This window comes from Talpa europaea, assembly GCF_964194135.1.
Source record: "Talpa europaea genome assembly, contig: HAP1_SCAFFOLD_83, whole genome shotgun sequence".
NCBI classification, from domain to species: Eukaryota; Metazoa; Chordata; class Mammalia; order Eulipotyphla; family Talpidae; genus Talpa; species Talpa europaea.
Genome location: NW_028168035.1, coordinates 127,216 through 135,942, shown reverse-complemented (window position 1 = coordinate 135,942; position 8,727 = coordinate 127,216). Strand labels below are relative to the sequence as shown.

At 43.5% G+C, this 8,727-nt stretch overlaps 1 pseudogene across 1 annotated transcript; it reads left to right on the top strand.

Annotated features, from left to right (window-relative positions):
• The first annotated feature begins 1,540 nt into the window (after positions 1 to 1,540).
• Positions 1,541 to 4,834, top strand: LOC311187963 (patched domain-containing protein 3-like; annotated as a pseudogene). The gene is made up of 2 exons: positions 1,541 to 1,798; positions 2,910 to 4,834. The product of its transcript is annotated as a patched domain-containing protein 3-like (transcript).
• The last annotated feature ends 3,893 nt before the right edge of the window (positions 4,835 to 8,727 follow it).

Below are 8,727 nucleotides of genomic sequence, written 5' to 3'. Positions count from 1 at the left end.
ACTTTATTAGTATTTTGATTTCTCTTCACTTTTAAAATGAAAAGTGGGGCCTCCCTAGTGGTGCAGCGGGTTGAGCGCCGCACTGTGAAGCTGTCTACGGCCCCGGCCACTGGTGAGGGTCCCACATGGCAGGGCAGACCTCTCCTGTCTTGCCCGCTGCTACCCTAAGCAGTGTATTTCAGTCAATCTGTCTGTCTGCACCCAGCTCTGTCTACGGTGGATCCTCTCACCCTCCCGCGCATCTGGCCTGTACCCCAGTTCTTGAATAAAAATAAAGAAATCTAAAAAAATAAATAAAGGAAATTAAATGAAAAGCCCCCTGCAGGTCTTCACTCTGGGCTTCTCTAGCCTCCTTCTCCCCTTCTCTCCCTGGCCTCTGCTTCTCTCAGTGGATATATCAATACTCCCGCCAGGCCACAGAAGGGAACACCACAACTGATAACAGTGTAGTAAATGCAGGCCCCTCAAGTCAGGAGCGAACACCTGCCTGGTAACCACTTCCCCTCCACTAGGCCAGCTGGAAAACCCTGCTCTCCAGCAAAGTACCCCCCTCGCACCCCCCTACACCCATATCCCAGCATGCACAGAGGAGGTCAAAGGTCACAGGAGCTGTGACCAATGGCAACCCTCCCTGTGGATTCCTCCTGGAAGCCGCTGAGGGGAGGGCCTGGGCCCGCCATCCAGTCACTGCTTTCTCGTTCTCTTGTTGAACAACTGGTGGGTCCTTCAGGAAATGGGTGTCCATTCCTCCAAGGTTGCACCCCAAGGGGAGTCTGAGCGAGAGGAGGCTTCAGGGGCTCAGAGGCCAGAGCAGGGCTCAGAGGACTGGCCCGAGCCAGAGTCTGAGAGCAGAGCAGATCCTGAGGCGGCGTCTGTGCCCCAGCAGCTGCCCGCCTTCGTGGGGCAGCCAGAGCAGGTCCTAGTGTCCAGGAGCCCGACGCTAGCCGAGCTTCGGGGCCTTCCTCAGACCCACCCCGCCCGCCGTCTGAGAGAGGGGAATCACCCATCCAGGAAGCCCAGGGGCAGCAGCCACCCCCTGGGAGGCCCCGCTGCCACACCAACTGCCTGGAGCAGCCCCTCGCCCAGGGCTTCCAGAGGACGGGGCTGGCTGTGGGCTCGCACCCCTGGCTCTTCCTGCAGGCTCCCCTGGTGCTGATGGCTGTCCTGGGCACTGAGTGGATTTACCTTCCCAGGGAGACGGAAGAGAGCCTGGAGGAGAAGGACAGCCCTTTGGGCAGCCCGGGCAAAGCCGAGCGGTGCTTCGTGTAGGCACATTTCTCCACCAACGAGTGGCCCCTCTTCTCCCCGTTGTGGTCTAGTGCCGTGGTCACCTTCGCCTCCATCCTGGTGGTCTCCAACACTGCCAATCTGCTGGATCAAGTCATCTTCTCAGAAATTAGTCAACTGGACGAGGCAGTGCAGACACTGACCGCACCCCAGGGAGATGGAACCCAGGTCCTACCCTCAGGTGTGTGCCAGGTACCAGAGCACTTGCATGCCCTCCAACCCACTCCTGTTCATCTGGCAGAAGAATAACAACATGGACCTGAAAAGCATCACTTTCCCTATTTACAACACCTCCGCTGCGCCCCTCTACTTGGCCGGCCTCTTGGGAGGAACCCTCCTAGGTCCTGGCGCAGGGACAAGCCAGTTACTCCTGCAAGCCAAGGCCATGTGGCTGCAGTACTACCTGAAGACCGTGGATCCTGAGGACAGCGAGCACAACCAGAAGTGGCTGCTCGAGTTCCTGGACCAAATTCATGCCATTGAAAAGCGTCTGGCCTTGAAGAACATCCTGGTGCCCTGGGCAGGGTTTAGAGGAAGGGGAAGGTGGGAGGGATAAGACCTGTCCAGGAATGTGCCCACACCTGGCTACTTGGTGGAGGCCTTGACTTGAAACCGACTCTGCTCCACTCTCTTTGAAGCTTAAGCCAGCTTTCTTCAAGGGACACCAAGGGAAGCCACCAGCCTAGATACTGGGTCACATTCCAGTGGGAAACACTCATTCTACACACCAGGGGTGGACGTGTTCAGGGCAGACATTGATCTTCAGGGTTCCTTTGGGTTTTCTAGTCAGAAATCTCTCACTTCACATCTGTGCTGTATCTGGAGCCCCCAAAAACTTGCCTGGTGTCACTGGAATAAGAAACAAACCTTTTAGCTGAAGTTCCCTGGTGTTTCTGAAAAACACAACTAGCTCAGATTTCTCCAGTATTTTCTAGCATCCTGCCAGGCACCACAGATGTTGAGCAAAGGTGCTAATACTTTTGTTCAGGCCTGGTGAGAGACACCCACTGGGAAACGGCTCTGAATACCAGGCCTTGCTGAAATTATACTTTGAATTTAAATAGCAAAAGCTAGTAATCTCGTCATTTAGAAAAAGCCAACATTTTGGCAGTTATTAATGATTACACAGTATTAGAGAAAATTGAGAATTTTTATACTCAGGAATGGTAAACATTGGCTTTTCTTTTTAAAGATATATTTATTTATTTATACAAACACTGGGCCCCAGTCAGATGCCCCAGAGGGTGAAAGAATTCACCAGAGCCACAGCAGGGAACAGAACAGGCAGACTGACGAAATACACCGCTGAGGGGAGCAGCGGGTGTGGCAGGAGAGGTCTGTCACGTCAGGGGGACCTTCGCCTGGCGGCTCACCATTCAACCGCTGTGCCACCAATGGAGGCCCAAACATTGGATTTCAAAAGAAATCTTAGAAAGCATGGCATGGATTGGTGGGGAACATTTTTTATTACCTTTATTCTAAAATCATAATTCACATATTTTAATCTTTTACAAAACTGTAACATGTTTCAATCAATAAGTTATAATATTTTGATAGATCTTATCACACATACACAAATACTGGAATTAAAGGTTATTGACCTGCGTGCACTTTTATGACAGGTGGTCTACTTTACATCACTTTCTAGGAAAATTGAATTTGGGGTGACTGCTAGGACAGAGGTCCCTTTGTTTTACATGGCATACCTTCTGATCATGATTTCTGCCTGGCAGAAGACCTATATCATGGACAGCATACAACAGAGAATGTCTGACATCTACTCCCACGTGGCGGTGTCCATCACCATCGCCACTCTCACAAATGTCCTGGCCTTCTGTACAGGGTTGATGACCTCCTTTAAGTCCGTGCATTACTTTTGCATTTATATGGGAACAATCTTCCTCTTTTGTTATTTTTATAAAATCACCTGTTTTGGCGCATTTATGGCCCAAGATGGTAAGAGAGAAGTGGCCTTTCTGTACTGGCTGCAAAAGTCAGAGGGTACCCCGGACCAAAATTCTTCCTCGCTGATAAGGTGCTCCTGCCTACCATTTAGTTCTCTTCAAACTGATGAAGAATCGAACATCCATCCAATGAACTTGTTCTTTAGAGATTATTTTGGCCCCTTTCTCACAAACACTAAGTCCAAGTTTATGATAGTGGTTTTATACCTTCTGTACATCGCATTCAGTATACATGGCTGCTCCCAAGTGCAGGAAGGTTTAGGTCTTGGACATTTGGCAAGTGACGATTCTTATATCACACCCTATTTTAACATCCATGAAGAGAATTTTTAAGATATGGCCCCTTAGTGATGGTTATCATGACTGAAACAGTTGACTACTGGGATAAAGACACTAGGCAAACATTGGTGAAATGTCTGACCACTTTTGAAAACAGTGACTATGTCATTCAAAATCTAACTCAGTTTTGGTTACAAGCATATATACAGTATATGGAAGCTAATATCTAAGCTGTAAATGACAGAGATAGATCTATAAACAACATTCCTGGTTTTTTATTGCATATTCCAATTTTTACATATAATATTAATATTTCATCATCACATGAGATTACTTCTTCCCAGGCCTTCATTAAGACCACAGGTGTTTCTTCTTCACGCAGTAAGAAGAACATGTTATTCCAATTACAAAGTTATGCCAAAAGGTGTGAGATTCCCCTAATGGTGTATAACCCAGCATTTATCTATTTTGATCAATATTCTGCCATCTAAGAAAACACTATTCGAAGTGTCATTGTTGCATCCATAGCTATGTTCATTGTTTCTTTATTGTTAATTTCCCACCCATTGTGATCCTTGTGGGTCACTTTTTCTATTGGGTCTGTGATTGTAGGAATAACAGGTTTCATGGGATTCTGGCATATCAACCTTGATTCCATATCCATGATGAATCTTGTGATTTGTATAGGGTTTTCTTTTGATTTGTGTGCACATATTTCATATGCATGTTTCCAGTTCTGAACCCTCAGCAAACAAAAAGCAATTGAGGCATTGTTTTTGCTAGGTTACGCAGTGTTACAAAGTGCACTGTCAACAATAATAGGAGCGTCTGTTTTATCTGTAGCTAACACATACATCTTTAGGACATGTTTTAAGATTTTGTTTCTTGTCATGGTATTGGGGGTTATTCATGGCCTAGTGTTTATTCCAGTATTCTTATCCATTTTTTGAAGATTTGTTGGAATATCACTAACAAATCAGTGCTCAATGATAGAATTCTTTTTTTTTTTAATAGAGGCATGTTTATTTATTTACTTGTTTGTTTTTTGTTTATACATGCACTGGGTACAGTCAGACATCAAGCTCGGGAGGGTGAGAGAATTCACCAGAGGCAGAGCGGGGAGCAGAGCAGGCAGAAGGACAAAAGTACACTGCTGAGGGGAGCAGCAGGCGGCAGGAGAGGTCTGCGTGCCATGTGGGACCCTCTTCCGGTGGCCGGGGAACAGCCGGGGATCGAACCGGCGCCGCAGAGGCTGCGGGCAGCTTCTCAACCCAGCGCTCAACCGCTGTGCCACCGGGGAGGCCCTCAATGATAGAATTCTTGACTGCCCCAACGCAGTCTGGTAAAAATGCTCTATTAAGGACAGTTGATAAACTGAAAACAAGGCATGTTTCCTTGATTTGGAAATCTCATTCCAAGCTGTTCTTTAAAATATCCTGAGAAAAATTCATTAGTCCTACATTAAAATAATTTTAGTAAATTAGGAAGTCTTGTCATCTGTATTGTAAACTATAAAAATTGGGTGTAAGGTAAAACTTTCCATTGTTTTTTTTTTTTTTTCTGTTTTTTACCCTCTTATCATTAGCCTTTCTGCCTGGAATTAAGAATTTTCTACATTATATATACTATCAGTGGGATGTTATGTGTATTGTACTTCCTATATGCATTACTATGTAAAGGTTCAAATTATTATTACTTATTCTCCATACTAGGACATTTCTATGCACTTTCTTAATCATATATTCGGATGAACTGAAGTTGCTATCAATAATTCTTTTTAAATTTTGAAAAATTAACCACTGAAGGGTCCTTCTGGGTGGTGCGGGTGGTTGAGCGCCACGATGTGAAGCCGTCCACGGCCTCAGCAGCACCGTTTCGATCCTGGCCAGCCGGGGAGAATCCCATATGGAGAAGCAGACCTTTCCTGTCTCACCCGATTCTCCCCTCAGCAGTGTGTTTTGGTCATCTGCCTGTTCTGCTCCCCACTCTGTCTTAGGTAAATCCTCTCATCCTTCTGTGCATCTGGTCTATATCACGGTTCTTTTATAAATAAATAAATCTGAAAAAAAAATTAACCACTGAAGCCATCAGGTGCTGGACTTTTGTTTTTGGTAGGGGTTTGATTGCTGATTCAATCTCCTGGCTAGTAATTGAACTGTTTGGATTTTCTTTATCAGTTAAATTTGATACCTAAATGAGACGTAAATGATAATGGATATATGTTTTATTTATAGATATACAGATACAGATAATAAAAACAAGTATTACCTAATGCTGTAAAGAAAGGAAGTGACATTCCTGGTAATTGTAGGTTTAAAACTATTTTACTTTTTATTTTTTTACCAATAAAGAATAAAAATTTGATCTCTTATTATATAGATAATGGAAAAGGATAAATTCTTTCTTTAAAAAGGAAAAGGTTTTGGACTTCTCAAGTTCAAGATTTTCTCAAGGGAATCTGACTGCTAAGGGTCTCATTCTCCTCACTCTGCACGGATGATGCCCTAAACACACTCTTCCTGTCCAGACCATCTCTAGAGGCAGGCCAGGGATTGGCAATGATGTCACTCACCAGGAGGAGCTACTAAAACCATGTCCTTCATTAGCCATTTTAAACCCAGTAGGAAGAACAGACTCAAAGAATGCCCTCTGTTAGAAGAAAGAGGTGGGTTACAGAGGGGTGGTTGGCAACACTTCTGCCTTTTTTTTTTTTTTTAGTGAGAATACATTTATTTTTTTAAAATTTAGACATCATTGTTCATTTTTAAACATTATTTGCTCCCCCCTCCTTTTCAGGTGTAGTCCCCATAGAATTTCCTTCACCAATTATGCTCGGTGAAATAAGCCAGAAGGAAAAAGAAAAATAAAGGATGGTTTCACTTATAGCAGGGATATAGGGGAACCAAATAAGTCATCAGTGTAAAAAAATAATAACAGTACAAAACACAACCAAACAGAAACAATTAAAAATCAGAGACATACTACAGGGAAGGAGGAGGGAAAGAGAACAGAGGGAAGAAGGGAGGAGCACGGGGGCCTGGGGTGAGGGTGTACTTGTCTTTTTTAACAGCCATACTAATAGGCCTTTGCCCTGGTTTTACATTCCCAGCGTTAAAAGTGCACAATTCATTTACTTCACAATTTGTTTTAAAGCACTTGCATTGTGGCAAACACTCTTCCAGGCTTTTAGCATAAAACAATGAAGAAAGTGAACAGCAGTCTCTGCCCCTGGGCTGAGGAAGAAACACTCAAGGCAGGTACTCAAATGTACATGTTACGAAGTGATACCTGTCAAGGAGAAACCTGCCAATCAACATGGAACCCAGCAAGGTCATGTGAGCCCTCAGCACCACACAGGGAGCTGCATGCTTGTGCGCGTGCTGATGGGAAGGCGGCTGCAATGTGTAAGGGAGTGATAATCGTGTGTTGTATCTATGTGTGTTAACATGCAGTAACTTGCAATTTGAAAAAAGTGTGTAAAAAGAAGTACACTACTATGATATCAATCATGATTATTCTCTTTTCTAAAAAACTTGGCATCAACATCAATTTTGGGGGTATTTAAAAGAAACTGATTTTGAATTAAAATTCAAATGGCACTTAATTATCTTAACAATTTTTTAGATTTGAAGTTTCACCATAAGGTTTTTAGCTTTTCCAAAGTAGAAAAGCCATAAAGTGAGCTGACATTCTAGGTGGATTTCATAAGAAAAAGCCCACATCTCTTTTCACTGTAACAAAGGTCATCACTCACCGGGGACTCCAGCCATGCTCTCCAGATCTTCAGCACAAGCTGCCTGTGCTGAAGCAAAATCCCAAATGCAGGAACCATTCAATTTCTCTATGGAGAGCAACCTTTTAGAAAGGCAGAGGAGGAAAAGGAATGTGACACAACCAAATGCAACCAAAGGGAAATTGTTCCTCAAACTCAAAGTCTGTTCCCTAAGTATTTGGAGAATCAGTTTATCAGACACTACAAACACATGGAGGCGGGCTTACATCAGGGAAACACACAACTATATCAGCAACAGCAAAACAGAGCCAAGGAGCGAGCGCCTGTGCTTGGTGTGAAAGCAGGTGATGGACAATGTTTTGTACAGCTTTGTCCAACACCCAGGGGTTTTCTTAAAGAAATCCGAATGATGCCACTTTTTTTCCTCCTCTGTTGCTGTGTTGTTCCAATAAAATGATTCTCATCCACTCAAAGGTTTAGGTTGAGTAAACCCATGTGACTATCAAATCATCTAAATAATAACTATCATCACTGAGATGATGAGTAAAATCATCAAGATAAGGATTTTAAAAGACCCTGAATGGAAAGAAATTTAATATATTTCTATTTTTTCTCTCTCCAAGACAACAACAACAACAACAATAAAAACAACTATAATCCCGGTGTTAAACTAATGCACAATTCATCCATATAATCCTAAAGCCAACTATATCTTGAGCCAAGACTGAACTGCAGGCAATGATGAAGCTGTAAAGATTTATTTATTTTTTTTTGTCGTTTATTGAAGAAACAGATATTTGAATGAATGCAAGACGTTCTCAGTAAGTACACACAATATTTAATGAGATGTTACCAGTAGCGGTGACAGCCATTCTCTCTTTCTCTCTCATAGGGTGGAGAGAGATGGAGAGGGAGAGAGATTGCAAACTAGATTCCTGAATTTACCAATATGTCAAGGTTTTATTTTCAGTTTTTCTCTTTTTACTGAATTATTTCTTCTTAAGAAATATTTTATTGTCTGAGATGGGCAACTGATGAAATCATACAAATACATGAACAAACCTGGGCTTTCTCCCTCATTTTCTACCTTCTCCCCATATTAATTGTCTCTCTAATGCAGTCTTTCAAAATGTTATTCGAATAACAGGCTACCAGATAATGTTCCCTGTAAAAGTGCACCTGCATCTTTCATCTTCTCTGATGGAAATTCTGTGTGAGCGAGTGCCTAGCTCGGACCCCGAAAGTCAAAGAGGAGACAAAATATTACGAATTTTTCTGATTGCTGAACAAGAAATACCATCCATTTCCTACATTATTTGTGCTGTTAAAGTGAAGGACATATCACCTCTGGAACATAAAATAACTTTAAAAGCAGGGCCTCAGTGGCACAGTGGTTGAGCGCTGGGCTGTGAAGCTGCCCGCAGCCTCTGCAGCACCGGTTCGATCCCCGGTATGAAAGTGGTC